We start from the raw sequence: 20,846 nt of genomic DNA, 5'->3' as shown, positions 1-20,846 counted from the left end.
TTTATTCCCTTTTCGTTACAAATCTTCCTGTTTTTGCTTTCTTTTGTTCTTGTTTCTTGATTTGTTTATTTATTCCCCGTTCATTCTGTTTTTATCTTCTTTTCAGAGTTTCTGTAAATATTGTAATTTCTTCAATTCATTGATTAATTAATTCATTCTATATTCTTTTTCTTTTTATCTTTCATGTTCTGCCTTTGTTGATCTTAAGATTTTTTCCCTTCTATTATTTCTTTCTCTCCATCATTTCTACGTCGATAGTAGTTTCATTCATGTTATCTATATCAATTTCCCTCCCATTTTAACGTTCTCGCTCCACCTCTTTGTCTCCTTATTCTTTCGCGAAAGTGATTTATGTGCATATTTCGTGTGTAACGGAGTCATATATTCGAGAATTTCCTGCGGGACTAAGGACTCATCTGAACTAAATGAATCAGTGTAATCTGTCCTGAACCGGGCTCGAAATCGTGCAGTTACACGCAGCTCTGACAGTACTTGATATATCACTAAATAACAAGAGTTGAAATGTGTGGGATTAAATGGCTGTGCGCGCTCTTTGTGGCACTGGAGAATAACTTAATTCCCAGCACCTCTGCAACGTGTCAACAATTCGGCAACTCTGTTCGTAGCTCGAGAGCGCAAGGTAAACATGTTTGTGACTCAGTAATGAAGGCACCTGAGGATTATTGAAGCTTCATCTTTATAATATGTAAGTTGTGTATCAGTTTTAATTAGGAGAAGGATATTTCAGCCACTCGCATGAAATATCTCGATTATGACATTCGTTAATTGCAACATTATGTGATAGTTACAGTCATTATAATTTCTGGCTCTAGTAATTTCATCTTTTTCCTCTACCAGCCAGCATTTGGTCTCTTTCTTGCATTCTAATTCAAAAGTAATTTTATGAAGACGATGCTATCACTGGAGAAAAATTCATTCCGACACTGGGAATCGAACCCAGGATCCCTCAGCTTGGCGGAGTGTTCTTAATTAACTCAGCTATGACGGAATCTGACTCGTTGGCATAGCTCATTTGGTTAGGAGCACTCAGCGCGCCAAGCTGGGGAGTCCTGGATTCGATTCCCGGTGTTGGAAGTAATTATTCTCTGTTAATAATAGACTATATACGTGATAACCAGAGCCAGGACGTTGGTACCAAAACTGTTAAGTTGTGTGAATTTGGACTATATCTCTACCGAATGAAAAGTGAAGTAGCGCAGCTCTCAATGTCAGTGAACCAGAACGACAAACTTGTAGTACAGCCGGATGGTAACCAAACATATGCTCCAATCGTCCACGACCTTAGAACAAGAAAATAATGAACGAATATTATAAAAAAACAATAATTTGTAATTATAAACTTCTTAACTCCCAATATAAAATAATTTACCCATACATATACGAGTAAAAATATCATACAAAGTATACAATTATGATTCTAGTATCATTAGGACAAATAACAATGAATATTTGCATTTTTTCAAAAGAAATGCTCCTTTTATGTTCAGAAAAAATAAAAACAATATTTTTACTCAGAAAATATTCGTTCTACATCACAAGACGTTATTCGAGCAAATCTGAAATCTGATACACAATCTTACTATCACCAGGTGAACAACTATTTCGTGAATCTAATAATGTATCTCATATGTGCAACATAATATTAAACCCATAGTTGTTTTCACGGAAATTTTTAATTTCTGTTGTACTGACAGCTTGGAAGTTCGTATCGTAATACCGATGTTGAACTTGGACTGTAATGCAACCGAATTGTCTTGGCACGGGCTGGCTGACAGACGCAGTTTGCATTGCCTTTCTCTTCTCCATCGCATTTTGCATACATCAACCCCTGAATACCTTGTATCAAGATTTCATAATCTATCCACACATCATAATCTGTATACCCGGTTACAACACGACATTCTATTGCCATTCCCTCTGCACAGAACTTCCGCGTATTCTTCGTCTTTCACATTAGACACTCTCCGTTCTTGAAATTCATTATCTACACATGTTAGGGTCTACCCGACTTTAAACGCTTTCAAGCCCAATGTGAAATATCTTGTTTTAGAATGCACAGTGTCCCAGGGTATATATTGGAAGTCACAATTGTAACTACTTTATAAAGTAATCATGTAATTTAATTTGTCACCTTGCTTAATTAAGTATTTAAGTTCGATAATCCTCTGGCTTTTGTTCTGGCTTATGTTTCGATCTTGTCTTAGGTATACTTATAACCAGAGAGTGTATGCGGGATGACTTAAGGAAAAGTGAAGTCGTTTCGTATCGGAGTATATGGCACGTGCTGCGTCGTCCGTCTTTTGTGTACCTGACGAGTACAGCAGCGTACAGAACGAAGGAATCTCGGTCCGTTCATAGTAACATTGCAACGCAATGTGTGCAGTTGTGTTATCCTGCTCAAGTATTTAGTACGAGTTGAATAGTGTAGTGCTGATCCATTCATAATGTCGAAGTCAAAACGTTAAATTCGCTCAGAGATACGAAAAACAATTAAGAAGTATGAGAGTGACATTTTATGTATTAACGAAGACACTATCATGTGTAATGTATGTAAAATTGAAATAAAAAGCAGAAGAACTCAGGCTATAGCGAAACATTGCAACAATACATCGCACAGGAAATGCGTTGAAATGAAATCTGAGGAACCATCATCATCATCATCATCATCATCATCATCATCATCATCATCATCATTATCATCATTTAGTTGTGCGGGTCTAAACGACACGTGCAACATGACGCTCAGTGCAAATATTCCTCTAAAGAAATTGAGTGATCCCCATTTTAGTGTTTTTCTTCAGAAATTCTCTCGATACAAAAACTGTTTAAGCGATAGGCGAAGACGATTCAGCTTCGACAACTTAAGAGAATATATCGTCGTTTACTGCAACGCTGGTAATTGCATCAATGATATCGAGGACTGAACTTGCAAGGTATGTGCTACAGTACTACAGTACGTTATTTTTCTTTTCTTTCTGACTGTACGGAGATACAGTAGCATGTTGATGTCGTCTGTTTACATTTAAAACCTGTTGAGCCAATGGTCTGAATGAAAAAAAAGTAACATATAGCAAATGTGCATCTACATTCAACGATAAGTTATCCCGCATCCACTGTCTAGTGATAACTTTAACTTTCTTTTGTATTAAAATCATATTATCGTGTAATTCCTTTTTATCCTCTGGCTGAGTGGAAGAGAAGGCCTCATGTCCTTAACTCTGCCAGATTAAATAACGCATTATTATTATTATTATTATTATTATTATTATTATTATTATTGTTATAATTATTATCATATTTGTAATGATATTGTGAAGCATACAGCCTAAGCATACACGTGAAACAACACGCGTACACATCATATTAAATTAAATTCCACTCTAAATGAAAATAAAATTTACCAGAGATTTCTTGAGGGAAATTTTCAGCACAAATAACATACATGCTCACATAATTTATTCCGCAAATCCGTCTGTGATATCGCGACCCAATTCAGCTGGGACGTGAAGTGGACAAAATCAGACCCTAGACGGTTTTCTTGGATTTCTTTCAATCCTTTCCACGTACCAACGTCCTTTGAAGTCTCCCCTGTTATCGTCCCTCTTTAATGACTGCTCTATATGACCTCAGAAGGAGATTCGGATATAATGAGTAAAAGGTTGTGATTTTCCTACTGAAAAAGCTCTGCGGCAATCCTTTCAGAGTCGTTTCACTGACGGCAGAGAGACCGATATGAAAGCGTATGTTCTTTGCATGAGGATAGAAGGAATGTGTGACCAAAATATTGTGACAACGTTGCCATATCGGACGCAACATATTTATAGGCCTAAGGTTGCAAGAGTTAAAAATATTTATGTTTTTTATAGAGGGACAAACTCTTTCTAATAACTTTAAGGGAAAAGTTGTTCTGGGGCCGGGTATCGATCTCGGGACCTTTGGCTTAGCGCACCAACGCTCTACCGACTGAGCTACCTAGGAACTGCACTCGACACAGTCTCAATTCTTCCCTTTTCATCCACATAACTCGAGTGGGCTGACAAGACGCCAGAAACCCACATCGAGTGCACACAAACTCTGTGTGGTTTTCTGTTAACGTACCTCCAGTAACGTATATATTATGCAAATCTAGCTTTCATGTAGACAAGACGCCAGAAACCCACATCGAGTGCACACAATTCTAATTGAAATACTGCTGCAACGTGAACATAATAAACGTTCTCTTCGTTGTTATACAAGAAATTAAACCGTATTTTAAACAGTGTTCGTAAAATTCGCGATCGGAATGTCGGCATAAAAGTATTATTTCTTCAAAAACCTCGCAAAAACGAGCAAAATGGTATTATACTTTTTTGTTCGTTATATTTCAAGGAGGCTTATTGTAGGGATTCGTAACAAGCTGTTTTTTGCGGTGATGGGTTGTTAGCCCTTCGCCCAACCCCCAAGCTGGAGGACTAAGCGGGATGAAGTTGCAGGAGAATGGAGAAAGTTACACAACACAGAACTGCACGCGTTGTATTCTTCACCTGACATAATTAGGAACTTAAAATCCAGACGTTTGAGATGGGCAGGGCATGTAGCACGTATGGGCGAATCCAGAAATGCATATAGAGTTTTAGTTGGGAGACCGGAGGGAAAAAGACCTTTAGGGAGTCCGAGACGTAGATGGGAAGATAATATTAAAATGGATTTGAGGGATGTGGGGTATGGTGATAGAGACTGGATTAATCTTGCACAGGATAGGGATCGATGGCGGGCTTATGTGAGGGCGGCAATGAACCTTCGGGTTCCTTAAAAGCCATTTGTAAGTAAGTAAGTATATTTCAAGGAATTACATCCTGCAATTAATGTACTACCTTACCTTCCACACTGTATATTAAGCATGCCATTTTTTTTGCAGGAGATTTATAGATTCTTAGAAAAAAAAAAGTTGAAATATAGTAAAATTATGCTGGCGAAAGGTGTCCCTTCCTCCTTAAAACTATACAAATGTTTTAAATATAAAATCTAGAAAGTGATATTAAACTTTTCACGGCCTGTTGACAATCGTTAACGTTGCGAGGAAACAGGTACCATGATTCTAATATAGTCAATAGTTACAGAAAGGCATATCACGTATATTACAAATTTAAATTTAAATTATGGTTTATTTAACCCTTTGGAGCACAATTTAAATTTATATGTTTTTCATATCATGGATCATAACAAAGCTTCAATCAATTTTTTTCAACATTTTAACTCTGCACACAATTTCAAAACACAGGCGGCACCTCTATGTATACACAAGAGGTGGTTCCTTGGTGGAATATCTGTGCCATAACATTTAGAAAGAAAGGAACAGGTGTTTTTTCTGAATAACCACTATGATGCAAAGGGTTAACGACGCTCGCAACTGCAGACGCTATATCAGCGTCGCCGGTGTGCCGGAATTTTGTCCCGCAGGAGTTCTTTTACATGCCAGTAAATCTACTGACATGAGTTTGTCGCTTTTGAACACACTTAAATGCCATCGTCCTAGGCCGGGATCGAACTCACAACCTCGAGCAGAAAAGGCCAGCGCTACAAATTGCCGACTACGCTACTTAGGCCGACCGTGTATTACACTGGCCAGTAGTTTAAACTCGTAATCATGTTATACAGCATCCACTTCTACCTTTATATCTCATAAATTACAATACTCCTAGTATCCCCAAAGATGTAAGCAACTTGTTTCTGCTGCTGTTGGGGAAAAAACGACTTCATTTTGAAATTATTTGCTACTCTTGAGATTTTTAAAAGCTTTGTGGAAAGATTGGGAATACCGCGGACTTTGCAATGGATAGAACTGTTGTAATAGAAAATATGAAATTAATATTGAATATTCGTACTTAGAGAGCAATTATCGGACATAAAATACTCAATTCCGATCATATACAATTTGCACTTAGCAGCTAGTAAATTTACTGTATAGGTAGGCCTAATCGTATAAAAGCACGTTATTTCTGATCCCGTGGGGTAATTCTGTGCATGATCTACCATAATGGGGTCATTATATTTATGCAGCAGACATGTAAAACAGACCATTTTTGACAGATAATTTGATATTCTAAATTAATTAACGCAAAATGTATGCACAATGCAATGATAGTAATGTATATTGAAATACAATCCTCTATCACATAAAATCAAAATTATTTTTTATAATATTGCCTTCCTGAACACATGTCATATGAACAAACATTGAAAGAGTCCCGGCCACTACATTATGCATGTAACTGAAGTCCTCTGGGAGTACGTCGGTGTCAAAGTTCTTGGTGTCCAAACTTAAAAATCTACGCATTAATTGTTTATCGTAGGATTTGTACTCCATTAGATCTAGCTATATGAACTTTTGAAATGAAGACTACAGAAAAGAACCAAAATAAAGAGTATACAATAAAAAATGGTGGGAAGTTCTGTCTCATGCACCTTCTTTCTATGTACAGTCGAACTTCGATATCTCGAAATGCTTTCGGAAACCGATAATGCTTGTAAATTTTTAGATATAGAAAATATGAAAAATAATTCCAATAGGCGTACTCTAAGTTATAATTATTATTAATGATAAGTATTACAACTTAACTTCCAACCTATAGACGTCTAGTTTGTTCTTAGACACTTTCTTTGCTTTTCAGGGCGACGATTTTAGGAATTCATAACAAAGTTTGAGAAGAATAATGTTAAAGACATCCCATTACGTCCTCGTAGTGGTGCTCATTATACTTATGCCTACCTATCTGCCTACCTGCCTTTTGTGATTGCAGGGGTAAGATTGGTACTAATAGGTTAATACCTGAAGAAGGACACTTTCAAAGGAAGGAAAATACTGTCATCCTCTGAGGAGTTTAATGCTGAGAGGAATGCGGTTCCGACTAGTCTAGCGCGGTACTGGAGTGGGAGGGAACAGTGACAGCGGCAGTCTGGAAGGAAGTAAAATTCATACTGAAAACATTCACCCAATTTACGAGAGCAGTATGCCTATTAGTTTTCTAGTGTATTTTTGGCGAGATAGAGATACAAGTGTTGTAGAAAATTTATTCATTCTGTTTAAGTTAAGGCCATCACACTACCAGAAAAACAAATACAATAACATAAAAAGAAAAATCATAATACGACTACAATAATATAAACGAAAAGAAGAATCATACTATAAAATTTAATGATTATTAGAACTGAATTAAATTTGTAAAGTAATAAATTTAAATATACTGTACTGCTGAACTCACTTGAGAAGTAAAACTACTTGATTTGTATTTCAAGATATTAGGAACAAATGATTTTCGCATAACATTATAGGAATCTGTTTTTTACATACCACTCACACATATTCTAAAATTCCAATAGAATAAAACCAAAAACTGTTCCACAGCATGTTTCCTTAAAAATGACTTGTAACAGTGAAATATTTAACATGAGTAATTCATATAATATTAACATAGCTAACATAAGGGAGATGTTTGAGCAAGAATTACAACATATATTTAATTAATAACAAAACCATATAGACATAGGTAAACAATATGTATATGAAATATTCACACACTACTGCAAACTGAAGACTGCATATTTTTGGATGATTAATACTTCCCACTCCGCTCGGCTCGGCTTGTCTGTAGCAAAAAAAGAATCTACCTGCAACCCCCCTCCCCTCGGCACCGATGGCAAGAATACCTCAAGTCCCAGCGCTAAACTCGTCGGAGGAAGACAGTACTAATGTAGCTTCCAGTGCTTATTAAAGTAATAATATTTTATCAGATTCATTCAGTTTTATTTACACATGTGTATATAACTTTCATTTTCACCTTAAAATCGAGTTAAAAATATGTATTTTCTGTTGGGAAAAGAAATATTCATCGAGATATCGAAAAAATCGAGTAATAGAACTTCGATATATAGAAAAAGTATTAGGCCTACATGTAAATTATATAATATGGTTATCCCGGGAACTTAAAATTACTTCGAGGTATCGAAAAGTCGAGTTATAGAAGTTCCACTTAAGGACGTTCGACTGCAGCCTTATAGCGCAGCATATTAAACCACGTGGGTAAGTCGTTAGCTTGAAGAGGATTCGGATGTGGGGAATAATCTCCCTATTAAACTCATTCACTGTCTCTTACAGTCTCTATAGTGTGTTATTATCCGTAGGAGCCCATATACGAATAGGATTTAGAAATATTTTGCTTTCTATCCCCTTCAGTCCCGAATGTATATATATTTGTTTCAATTGAAAAAAAAAAGAAAAAAAAAAAAGAAAAAAAAAAAAAGAAATCGGTTACATAATCATTCTGGGATTCAAAAAATCCCAAATCAAGTCTTCACAGAAATTCAAATTTTGGGGCAATTTTCACTCTTGGTGCCCCCAAATTTTAAATTCTAATTTATAATTCTGGTATAGAAATGTTGCGAAAGTGATACTCTTCATTTCTATCAAATTTAATTTTTCAAAATTTTCAAAAGTTTCCAAGACACTGCAAAAAAATTAAAAGAAAATTATGTACTATAGTATATTCTACAACAGGATTGAAGAGGCTATACATATTATCATGAAAGTATTAATAATGTTATTATGCAACATAGGTAATAAGGTCTTCATTACCTTTAGGTTGCCTTTGAAACGGATAACTGAACACAAAAGTTCTACTGACGTATCCAGATGAGGTTGGTGCAACGGTTCTACTAGCCATGGCTGTCATCTACAGCTCTGGCCATTGGAGAAAAGTAGTAGAGAAGCTGAGTGATTTCCCGTTATTGTCCAGCTACTAGCTTCAGTGGTGAGTGAAATGTCTCTATTACTTGCATTAGAATAGCAGTAGCTTCTTTTTAGCATAATAAACGTGATGTGAATTAGTTGGAAGTGCCACAATTCATTTTTTTTTTCAGGACAGTAGATACATGTAGCAAGATGTACGTAGTTCCCCATAGCACAGATTTTACCCACTTTCCCCTAAAATTGTAATATTTCTCAGGCTTTTTTTAGTTTTATTTTAATTGAACAATGTAAGGTAACTTTACATTTCTTTTTCAAAAAACAGATGGGATAACTTTTCGCTAAGGATATAATTTCTGCAAAAGTCACATTTTAGATTGGGTGGATTGTTTTTTTTTTCAGGACAGTAGATACTCGTAGCAAGGTGTACGTAGTTACCCATTGAATAGATTTTATCCACTTCCCCCTAAAATTATAATATTTTTCATGCAGCACTTTTTTTTAATTTTTACTTTCATTAAGCAATGTGAGATAACTTTACATTTTTCTTTCCTAAAACAGGTGGAATAACTTTTGACCAAGAATTTCATTTCCACAAAAATCACATTTTAGATTAGGTGGATTATTTTTTTTTTTTCAGGACAGTAGATACTCGTAGTAAAGTGTACGTAGTTGCCCATTGCACAGATTTTACCCACTTTCCCCTAAAATTATAATATTTCTGAATTTTTTAAAATTTTTACATTAATTAAACAATGTGAGATAACTTTATATTTTTCTTTCTAAAAACAGGTGGGATAACTTTTCACTAAGAATATAATTTTCGCAAAAATCACATTTTATATTAGGTATATTATTTTAAATATACAGAAGGTTAGGACCCTCTCTCATTATGTTCTGGCCTAGTTGCCTCATGAGTGGTGCCTTGTTGGTGTCACTTGTGAGGTTCAGACTTGTCTTCGGACAATTGACTAAAAAACAAAGAGGTTAGATTAAATTGTAGTACTTCAGATCCAGTGGTCGAGCCTAACTCTTCTGTATATTGGTAACTACTAAAATTGTTGGCTTCGTTCTGTCCATTTCTAAAAGTTTTAACTCTCTTAAAATATCTCGAAGTTCGCAGCAATGATAGAACAGATTTTCACTACCACCACTACCAGCATCATAATCATCATCAGCAGCATCAGCAACACGATTTGAGCCTAGTGGTCCGTCCCGTCCACATTAGAACTGCTGACTCCAACTTAATCTTGGACGACTAATTTTTCTTCTTCCTCGTGGAACGCATTCAAATGATTTCTTCTGAAAGTGGCTTTGCTTCATTCTCTCCAGGTGTTTAATTCATCTTTTGTGCTAGCCTTTTTTACGTTGTGTTATTTATTCTATCGGAAGTTCTTTCTAATATCTTCACTTCTTTTTTGTTCTTTTAATTGTGTTCTTGCCACTGATCGCAGAAAATTCATTTCCGCAGCTTCTAGGCGCTTTTTGTCTCTTTTTGTGAGCGCTCATGTCTCCGATTCATTACTGGTAGCGCCATTGATTTATAGAACTTACGTGCAGTTTCTTTCATTGTTTTGTGTCCTGGTGTGTGTTTATGGTTCCGCATATCTATTGGTATTTATATAGTTTCTCTTCTATGTCCATATTTTTAAGTTTAGTTAATTTGATCATTATATAGGACTCCATTTTCGCGGGCCCTTACAAGAATTTTCGTGAAGATTTGGTCGTTAATTGTTTATCAATCCTTTAAATCTTAGAAAATTTAAAGATATCTTAAATCTATAATAGCCTACAGGACGCTCTACACTAATTAATCATACTAAGAAATTTTTCGACATTATACAGAGTTAGGTCACCCGTAACATTAATTTATTTCGGAAACTAATGCATTCAAATTTTCGAGACAAAAATATTTATAACTAAAGCTCATGTGAACTTTCACTTGAGTTGGATTTCATCTATCAGCCTTAACAGGAAGTTGGGTTAGTGGCATATTACTTTAAAATTTCAAATGGGAGTCGTGGTCATGTAAGGTTCCGTTTGATAGAGCTCTTCAAAACATACAACTTTCATAGGAAACGTTTTTATTAATTCCTACTCTTTCAATGAGAAAACGTACGGAAAGACAATGGGTGGTTCAGACCACCCGTAAGTCATTTATTTCGGAAACTAGTGCATTAAAACTTTCGAGACAAAACTATTTATAACAAAAGAACATGTGAACTTTCACTTGAGCTTGATTTCATCAATCAACTTTAACAGGAAGTAGGGTCAGTGGCTTATCACTAAAGCTCGGAACTTGGGGACTTGTGTGTCATGTGCGTGAGTAAGGTTACAGGTGCAACGAACACAAAGCTCAAGCTGCAAGTGCTCAGGGACAGACTAAGAAAGTGGCCACATCAAATGACAAGAAGACGGAATAGGAAACCCTCCCATGTCAAAGCCAATGTCATTCATAGAATTACAGGTAAACGGTCTGTTTCGAGGAATTTGAATGGGTATTATAGAAGTTCGAAAATACAGTCAATTTTCTAAATTTTAGGTAAAGAATTTCGTGGAGGAATTCGGAGGAGATACATTACTTTCTTCGAATCGAGAGTTTATATTTTGTAAATTGTGCCACACACAAACTAGAGGCTGGAAACAGTGAAAGACATTGCAGTCCCTTAAATCGGGGGAAAATTTGTCCATATCCATGAACCAAGTCGTAGAGGGACCTGCCCTAGTAGTGAGACACAAACTGAAAACTATTTCCGAGAAAAATTTACGATATACTTATCTTTCTCAGATACGAGATCAGCTAGCAACTGCTGGATATCGAACAGAAAACAGTGACAGTGAAAACATTCAGTATAGTAAGTTTTCTGCCGTCACTTCATGTGAAGTGGAAGTAAGTTTTTCTCGTTACAAATCATGTTTAACTAACAGACGAAATTATGGGTTCGAAAATGTTCGAATGTACGTAGTCATGCACTATAATAAAATGTACAGAGCAGAACAGTAAATTTTATATATTTCTTATTTTTATTTTCATTATGCATATGCTATAAAATTACGTGTTTCGACCTACCGCAATACTATCAATGTGTTGTTCCAGTCAGAAACCACTTTTATAGCAGACCTGACAGTACCTCTGTACTGGAAGCGTGAGTTTGTTGACATTGAAGCCCGGTCGCTTAGCCGTGTGCAAAGACACAAGTCCCCAAGTTCCGATCTTTGCTTATCACTTTAAAATTTCATGTGTGAGTCAGGGTCAAATAGGGTACCATTTAATAGAGCAAATAAGTAAAAAAAGTTGCCTTTCGTAATACCTTTGTTTTGACGTAACATTCTTTCAAAAATAAACAAATTAGTCTTTGGCGTTAGTGTTTATATGAAAATTTATCGCACGCGTGTTACAAAATGTCATATTATACACGACTTTTAGTATCAAGAAAGACTATTTACAATGCTGGTGTGCAAAAAATGTTTATATAGTTCATGATTGCAATATTGGTGCAGAGAATATGGATACGGTTTTCGTTGAAGACATAAATATAAAAAAGAATGGAGCTATTCAAACTTTTGAATGTGTGGGAGAATAATTCACCGATCCTTTCTTTCATCCTTTCACCGTAGCTTGTATGCGGTAGATTTACATTTCGTCATGAATTCCGTTCACGTAATCAGCAGATGGCGTCTATAAAACTGGTGGTGTAACGTTAACAAAGTGCTAAATTTCGTACCCGAAACCTTTTTTTCCCTCCTTTATTTGAACTACTCTTTCCATGCATTCAGAAGCACTGCCTTTGACGCTGCTGAGACTTTTATAAATTCTGCTGACATTGTGGTGGTATTGTTGTCCAAAGAAGACAGATAGCCACGGAAATAAGAGTTACTCTACAACATTTTCTTCCGAAATAGTTTCAATTTACGTGTTAATATATTCCTACTGCAATCGGTTCCATTTCCGGCAGAAAATTGAAGATTTTTTTGTTGTATGTTCTTTACTTTGTAATAGAACTGTGTTGTTCTAAGCCGTTATTTACGCCATACTAACTGAAATATGAACCAGGAATTCTATTGCCTATGAAAACCTTAAAACCATCAAGAGGATAAAGTGGAAACGAAACAAGTAGACCAAACTTCGAAGTAGATGATCATGAATATGATGTTATGTTTATCATGATGGAAGGATCACCCCGTTGTAATTGAATATATAAATGTAAGAAAGGCGTTTGACGTCTAACGCATTGCATTCTTCAAACTATGAGTTATCAGCTCCATAAAAATGATTTCACTACCTCATCGCTAGATGACAGGAGAGCCATAAAAAGACAGTAATGAGCAACGCTGTTCTTGCATCCTCGTCTTTAACAGCTTTATATAACAACCAAGATGGCTGGGATTGATGAACAAACCATTACCTCGGAAGAAGAAAGTTTTGACTGTGTTGAGAGTTATGTAAAGAGAAGAAAAGAAAACGAAATTCAAAATAATGGAAAAGAAATATTGCTAAACAGTATTGAAATTGTGGTGGAACGTATGTATCTGTACATACAGGATAGAAAATACCAGCCGAGAAATATAAGCCTCTAAAATCACAGTTCTCCTTCTCATAGTTACCAATACCTTCATTTGAGTGAAGTTCCTAAACCAGGATAAATCCTGTTAAAAATGTGTTGTCTTTGTGCACATTTTTGAAACCAGAAAATTCTGATTGGGTTAGGTGTGTTCTAAACATGAAATGTGTAAATAATGTTCACAGAAATGATAATTCAGAACTTGAATTAGAATCTGAATTGTAAAACATGTTCATATAATCCAGTAATTAAGAAAAATGTTAAAGTTTCAACATAAAATTCTGAGCATTATGTCTTCTATGCAAGAAGAACGGTTATTTTATTATTTCAAAAGTCCATATTTTTGTAAAAAAAAATAGTTGAATTTGATGTAATGGCACTTCAGAATGTTGACAGTTTATAGTCTCTTACTAATAAATACATTTTTCAGTATATTCATATGTTTCTGTAAGTCTCAGACACTATCAAAATTTGTACTATTTTTTTCCCAAATACATCAATTTACAACTATCGCTCTTGTTACACCCAGGTATTCAATTTAATTACATGAGTGGATATCTGATACACTCTGTAGTTCCAGAACGTTAGAAATGTCAAGTTTGAGGACATGACAGAATGCCCTAATACTTAATTCTGACGCAGCAAAACTCCTGTTGTCGCAATTATTTATTTAGTTCAGCCAAGTCACTAGTTAGCTCATGAGCTCGAGCGGGGAATAGATAAAACTTTGAGATTTCTTTCTGAGTTTTTGAAATTAATTTTTACGTTACGGTAGTAAAAGTATCATGTATATAAGACGCTTCTTGGTGACCTTACTTCTCTTTAGATACCTTCTTCTTCTTCTTTTATTTCTCAAGGTTATACCTTTAGGTTGTGTTTCTTGCCATTCTTCTAATACCTTATTTATATACAGATCAAAGTAGTACTGGTGATAGACCACATCCCTGTCTTAATCCTTGTTTGTCCTCTTCAGAGAATGTGAGACTTGTTTGATCATATGGGGATTTTATAACATTAATTAAATTCGGTGGAATTTTATATTCCTCTAAAATATTCCATAGTTTTGACCTATTGACTATGTCATATGCCTTCTTGTAATCCAAAAATATTAACTATATTGGTAGGTTATGTTCTTTCCATTTCCCCATCAGTTGTTGCATAAATAACTAACGTGTGTATTGCAAAAAAATGGAAAATGTTACTTTCAAATTTGGTACAGTGTAAATGATTTCTTTCTGTACACTTTTATATGATAGATGAAGGAAATCAAATACAAATGGAAATACAGTGATAATGTAATAGAAAATTCAATAGTAGCGTGAATGTATAAGGAGAAAGTGTGTGTAATTTCAATGACGCAGATTATTTTTATAAATGTTTAAACTTTTCTGCAATTATGTGAAAATTATAGCCTATCATGGTTTTTCAAATTATTTTCTGCATCAGCTAAAATAAGCAAATTGTTGGAAATTAAATCACAGTGACAGTTTATTTAGCTTTACTAAAATACAAATCGTCGTCACAAGAAGCATCGAGCCTGAATTTGTAAAATCGAAGTGCCTGTAACATTAATGCCGAGCAGGAGATGAAGTCTGCGAGACATCGAGGCGGCAATCGATTTTCCCTCCAAGCCTCCGCCGCCTCCTCTCTCTGCCTAATTCTGGCTCATCAGCCTGCTCATTGTTACCTGATCTGGGTTCAAACCAAGTAATTCCCTTAATGTAATTTAGCTTCAATCCCAGACCCATCCGTTCCTCGACATTCAGTTGTCTTAACTCGTTTACCGCTTGCGCTCGCAGGAGATTGACTTTCACGTGAATGACAAGGACTCGTTTATCATTAAATTCTACATATTAAATTTATTCCATCTATCCCTTCATATTTGCCTTACATTTATCATCTGATGCAGGTTATCCGCAACAGCTGTAATATCAGTCGATGAGAAATACTGTCTGCCTCTCTGCAAGCGGCATCGAAATCTACTCTCCATTATTCTTACTTCACAGTTCAGATAGATGGATCACAATCTGAACCAATGCAATATCACTAATTAGTTATCTGACATCCTTCTGAATTAGAGAAAACCTGACCAGGTAATGAAATGGCGATCATGGAGAGAAAATCTATGAATGATTGTGGTAATAATAATAATAATAAAGTGGTAAATAGCATTAAGAATTTTACTAGGCTATATTCTGTCCATCGAAAGATCAACGCAATATAAACACATGCACATGGTCTTGAGATATTTGATTTTCTCTTGGACGCATTATTCATTTCTTCCATAAAATAGTCATAGCGAAATATTTCCATTTTATTTTTATTACATTCCTTAAATATCGTTGTAAATAAAAGCTATAAAATGTCGAGTTCTAAAACCTTGCCTTCCCAGTTTAGTATGGTTTTCCATAAAACCATAAAAAGCATTTTTTTTAAATCTACTTAAACTAATATGTTAAAAATGTCTATAAAAATAAAAAAATCAGTCTACAAAATTGTATTATTCAAACTTTAAGAATGATAACAAAATAAGGAATGGGACTTAATACTGTGGATAAGATGCTGGTTGGTACCGTAGGCTGAACAATGCGGGTTCTGGAAGAGCAACTCAGGAATTCCAGGGCATTTGGAACTATAACAAATATTAATTACTGTCCTCTTTAAAGAAAAGCGTCGACCTCGGTAGCACAGTTGGTTTAGTGCTGGCCTTCTGTGATCGATGTTGGGGGTTCGATCCCAGCCCAGGTCGATGGCATTTAAGTGTCCTGAAATGCAACAGGCCCATGTCAGTAGATTTACTGGCATGTAAAAGAATCCCTTGAGCCTTGAGGACAAAATTCCGGCACCGGCAGTTGCGAGCGTCGTTAAATAAACCATAATTAATTTTTTAAAAAGCTACTTTTATATCCTGTTTCTTTCCGAATCTTATAAAATATAGAGCTGGAAAATATTAGTTCCGTTAGTGAAAAGATAATGTAATTTCATTATTTCGAAATGACAAACCAAATAATACGTTATCATTAGGCTTGTAATGTTGGTAACCGATTATAAATGTTGACTGCAGCATGGAACATAGACCGGGGACGTGATAACAAGATGAACATAAACAAATCTTGACAGCTCTAAAACCAAATATAAGCTACAGATTATTACAAATAAATATTTTTACGTACTTTTCGTTATGTGCATAAGAATTATCATTGAATTACTAGCGGGTTTACGTTTCCTCCTTCCCTTCAGGATCTGTACATTTACAATGCAAAACAACTCACGTCTTCAGTGCCTCACCAAATTTCGCTATTTAAAAATATGCCCTGAGAACCTTTAACTTTCGACATTATTATTCAACCAGTACACTGTTTGCACATACTACATTAGTGACTGGTGATCGAATAATAAACTTGAAACCACCGTTACGCATCCTATCGGTCGCCAACATTACAAGCCTAATTATCATAAGTAATTAAACTGATTATGAAAACAGAAAAAGTAATAATTGAATGAAAATAAATATCTTTTGAGTAGAGAATGGAGTGTAATAGGCTATGTAAAGTATGGATAGGAAATAGGAAATTCATGATGTTGTTCCTTGAATTATTATCAAACTACGATCAAGTATCAAGAAAAATTAGTTTTCCAGGCAGAAAGAATTAATCAAAATCTTATTAGAAAGATAAATAATCCCCTCCATGATAGATTAAGGTTCAATTTGGGCGTAGAACTCCAAGTTGTTAAGTTTTGTTGTAGAGTTTACGGATTTTTTTAGTTTAGTTTTTTTTTTTGTAACTTTCAAATTCTATTTATACGTATGGGTGCTATTGGACCGCCTATGTTCGAAATAAAACTAAGTTCATTAGCTTTTATGTTTTTTCGTAACACTTATCTGGCTCTAAAACTGGTATATTTCTACTAACATAAAAATGTATTTGCACCTCTGTATTTATAGGTGTTTCATTGCTAAAACAAAATCAATAGTTCAGTGAACTTGTAATCATATTTTTTTGTTAAGTTTATTTATACACGCTTTATATCTGTAGTTATATCGCACATGTGGGTATACTATTAGGCCGTTGTTACTATTGTTGAGTTTCTGTTTGTGTTGTGGGTGGCTTGTGTTCATGGAGCTGATTTTAGATTTTGATTGATATTCATGATATTGGTGACTGAGACGGTGATGAATCATGGTATGTAAATTTCCAATCTGGCATTTGTATTTGTGACTGAGAGAAACCATGAGAAACCCTAGTCAGATTAGCTGGCCACGGGATTTGAACCCGGGATCTCCCGAATACGAGTCACAAACACTACAGTCTACGCCAATTCGCTCAGTATAATCATATTCATATATTTAAAGTAGGCTACTCTTTGTCCTTTGAGGCAGCTCACAAATATAAGAAGATTTATAAAATAAAAAGACACAATATCTTCAAATACTATTAAAATAGGAATAATAAGCAAACTAAATATAATAGGGTCATTCTCAAACTTTTAATAGTACATTATGCAACGAGCCTATAATGATAGTAATTAAGACGTTTGTATGAAAATTATAGGCAAATTTCATATGACTTTTTATGCTCGACCATATTTCTAACTGGAAATTATTCAGAAGTATTCATTTTATTCGTATCTGACTCAAGAGCGGAAGTGATCTTGTGCATAGCTCGTAAATTGTGAGATGTGCGCAGACGCGAAAGTATTGATTTTTTCCGAGGAACAATAATGTCATTGACCTTGATGTAATCTAGAGAATAACATGAACTAATTTTGATATAAGCTGGAAATTGATTTAGAATTGAAAAACTAGATGACAAATTGAATTTATATGAATATTATTTACAATTAACGCTAATTATTATAGTAACAGAACATAACCTTCTGCGAAAATATTGGATTTCCAGCCTCCGTGACGTTTCCCTCGTTGTCTTTCGATTGCATATCCGAGAATAATCGAAAACGTGAACTTTAATGAATAGGTGTACTTTAATGACATGCATTAAAGGACTGCTACCAGGTGTATAATTACTACATTTCGGCATGGTCGAGCATAAAATAATTTAATAGGGTCTACTTAAATGAACAATATGTTGAACCGAAGTGAGCCTAGTGTCAATCATAATTGAAGGGTTCAGAGCCATAGTGGGCCAAGCGCCATTTATTAAAAACGGAGAACGCAAGGGTTAAAGTTAAGTGAATACCATAGTTTAATTTAATTTAGTTTTAATGTGTATAGGCTACTTTATATTACTTGCTATATGTTTCCATTGAATTATGGTAATAACTTCATTTTAACCCTTGTTTGCTACGGTTTTAGTAAATGGCGCTTGGCCCACTATAGTTCTGAACCCTTCAATTCCAAGCGTGTTAGAGGAACGACTGGTATAGCAAGGTTGTAAATTAAATGTATTAATGTTTCTGTTTTATTTTCGTTTAAGAATAAACCTTTAGCTTAAAAAAATAATTTCTGAACATTTCTCACTCTTTACATTCACGGATAACAGGGAAGAAGCAAATTTGTTTCAATCCAGAAATAAAATAATGGTTTATCAGACATTGTCACACAAGCGAAGTTGATCACAAGGCCTTGACATGAGGTTTATGATTTCCATGTAATGCGTGGCGCAGGACACGGGTCGGTGTGAAAAACTTGCACGCCGTGCCTTGTCAGACCTAAGTCAGGTCGTGTATGCACAAAAACAAGCGCCGTAGTGTGCTCTCGCTCGTTATGTGCTGTAACGAAGTTGTCCGGCCTGCCTGCGGTGCTCTGACAGCAGGCAGCTAGCTATAGGCCCGCTCGTTTAATCTCGGTATCAAAATAACTCTTTTAGGAGTAACGTGCAAAATACGGGTCACAGTTCTTTCATATATCAATCGTACACAGAAAAAAATGAGCATCACGGAGCTGACACATAATTTATAATTACACGTTTACGCATTACACAACTTTACATTTCCTTTGTGCCTTCGAGCATTTTATTACTGTTTATAATTTATTGAATTTTTCGCATTATTCAAAATAGGCTACATATTATATAAATTAAATCATGGATTATGCTACCAAATAAGAAGATGAGCTTCAACTTTCTGAATTTTATAGAAATTACATTTTTAATTCCGAAAGCACGATATTTACAAGAAACGTATACATTTATTTTTTTTATTGGGTTATTTTACGACGCTGTATCAATATCTAGGTTATTTAGCGTCTGAATGATATGAAAGTGATAATGCCGGTGAAATGAGTCCGGGGTCCAGCACCGAAAGTTACCCAGCATTTGCTCTTATTGAGTTGAGAGAAAACCCCGGAAAAATCTCAATCAGGTAACTTGCCCCGACCGGGATTCGAACCCGGGCCACCTGGTTTCGCGGCCAGACGCGCTGACCGATAAATTTATGGAGATTAATTTTACCATTACCTCTGATTGAGGTTCTGGCTGATATGTACATCTATTATCAGGCAGTATATCTCAGTTAACGATATGTGTCAGAGGAAGAACAATATGCATCTGAAGTCTGATTAGTGGAATATGTAGTTAATCGGCAATTTAAGCATTGGAGGGAGAAAGGAACTGGCCACTCTACCCCATTATCTCCTGGCCTAATTGCCCCGTTGATGATGCCTTATTGGTGTTACTTAAGAGGTTCAAACCTGTCTTCGGACAGATGACTAAACAACAAATTTTATCATTTGTGTTTTTTAGTATTGTTGTCAGGAGAGATTGTTGGAGATTGTTTTATAACCAGGGCCGAGATTGATGAAAATTGTAGAAAATTTAATTCTTTTGTAACTGAGTACTAATTCAATATGAATATTTTTCTAACTATCATAATAAATATTAAAGGTTCATTGCAATATGGTCAAAGGTGGTATGGTTAAAAGAACACCGATATTATATTTGTTTTATGTGGCCCTGAGTGGCGCAGTTGGTATAGCGCTGGCCTTTTGTGCCCGAGGTTGCGGGCTCGATCCCTGCCCAGGTCGATGGCATTTAAGTGTGATTAAATGCGACAGGCTCATGTCACTAGATTTAGTGGCATGTAAAAGAACTCCTGAGGGACAAAGTTCCGGCACATTGGCGACGCTGATATAATCTCGGCAGCTGCGAGCGTCGTTAAATAAACTATAATTTAATTTTTTTACAACTTAGATTTATATACAAACAATTTATTTCCAGTAGTGTTGTCAAATGAGGAGCTCGGGAGTAAAACGTGGTAAGTAACGTTTTAGTGTTTTGAAGTTATTAGGTACGTAAACATTTATACACGCAATAATTTGTATAGTTCCCAGGAGAATAAAATCTGTATACTTCTGCCATCTATTGAGATGTTGGACAACTAATTACTGCATTAGATGCCGAATGTAAGATAGCATATTATACGCTACATATCTCATTTTTGGCCAAAATGTCATTTACCATGTTTTACGCCCGACCATATCAAATATGATTTCCTTCTCTAATTGCTAACCAGAAAATACTAATATTTGTAGCGTCCTATGTATATTTCTTAAAACATCATTCTGGTATTACATTTTACTTACA

The sequence above is a fragment of the Periplaneta americana genome, chromosome 7 (genome assembly GCF_040183065.1).
Source record: "Periplaneta americana isolate PAMFEO1 chromosome 7, P.americana_PAMFEO1_priV1, whole genome shotgun sequence".
Classification (NCBI taxonomy): Eukaryota; Metazoa; Arthropoda; class Insecta; order Blattodea; family Blattidae; genus Periplaneta; species Periplaneta americana.
Note: the sequence above shows the minus strand (reverse complement) of the source record.